The sequence below is a fragment of the Arachis ipaensis genome, chromosome B06 (assembly GCF_000816755.2).
Source record: "Arachis ipaensis cultivar K30076 chromosome B06, Araip1.1, whole genome shotgun sequence".
Classification (NCBI taxonomy): Eukaryota; Viridiplantae; Streptophyta; class Magnoliopsida; order Fabales; family Fabaceae; genus Arachis; species Arachis ipaensis.
Genome location: NC_029790.2, coordinates 4134901 through 4136195, shown reverse-complemented (window position 1 = coordinate 4136195; position 1295 = coordinate 4134901).

Genomic DNA, 1295 nt, shown 5'->3' with positions numbered 1-1295 from the left:
AATAATTTAATAAAATGAAGTAGTGTCAGATATTATTAAGTTTATTTTTATTCTTTATTTCTTTATTTGTATTATCATTATATTTGACAAAAAATAAACCTATACATATATTAAATCGTTGACCTAAAGATAATTTATTTGCCAATAATTGGTGGATAAAATTGAAATTACACCCGTGTCATATAATTATAATTGATTAATTGATATAAAATAAAATTATACCCGTGCCATCAGTAATAATCTAAATAATTATATCTTAACAAAATATAATTTGAAATAATTTATAAACAATTATCTTAACAAAAATAATTATTTAATAATTGATTTAAAAATCAATGCAAAAAATAATTATTAATAATAGTATTATTAACTAGGTAAATAATATAATTTCAAATTATTACTTGAAATATAAATAATATATGGAAATTTATTGAGTAAATCAATGATTTTGCACCTTAATAATTTGACAATTATTACTCAATTAACCAGTTAATTGAATTAGCAATAATAATTTTCAATTTCAAATTTTGTATATTAAGTAGTTATCAAAAACTGGGTAATAACGATTTACACGGAAAAATCATTGATAAATTCAATTAACTATATAGAAGATAATATACTAAAAGTTTTAGTATATTATTTATGGCAAGCGAAATTATTTCCTCATATTTTCTATTAAAATTGAAATTAGTAATAGTTTAAAAAAAGGTTTATTAATAAAATTACTAATAGTCACATTTTTATGCACAAGATATATATTTTTTATATATTATTTAAAAAATATAATGAAACATGAATAATAACTGAGTATGTTATTTCTTCGACTAGCTAATTAATGCAAAATCGAGTATCTTTTTTTATTCTGAGAAAAAACTGATGAAGGGACTAATTTAGTGCACGATATTCAATTTCAGGAACTAAAATGAGTCATTTGATGCAAAGTAAGGGACCAATTTGGTGCATATGTAATGATAACATAGTGGACGACACGTGGACAAATAATATTCGGACATGTGACATAATTTGACACGTGACAAAATAGCATTGTGATACGTGGAATAACCATTCATGTCGCTAACCGACACATCATCATATCGTTACATGTGGCCAAATCATGAGGTGACACGTGTCACAAAAAATCTACGTCATCAATCCATGTCAGCACGTCGTTAAGGAAAACGGGTCAGAGATTAATATGGTAGAATTTTTTCAATCTCAAGGACGTAATTGGAATTTTAGTGCACGACGTGAATCTCAGATACTACTTTGGGGATCTAGTCAAAGGCTCACATATA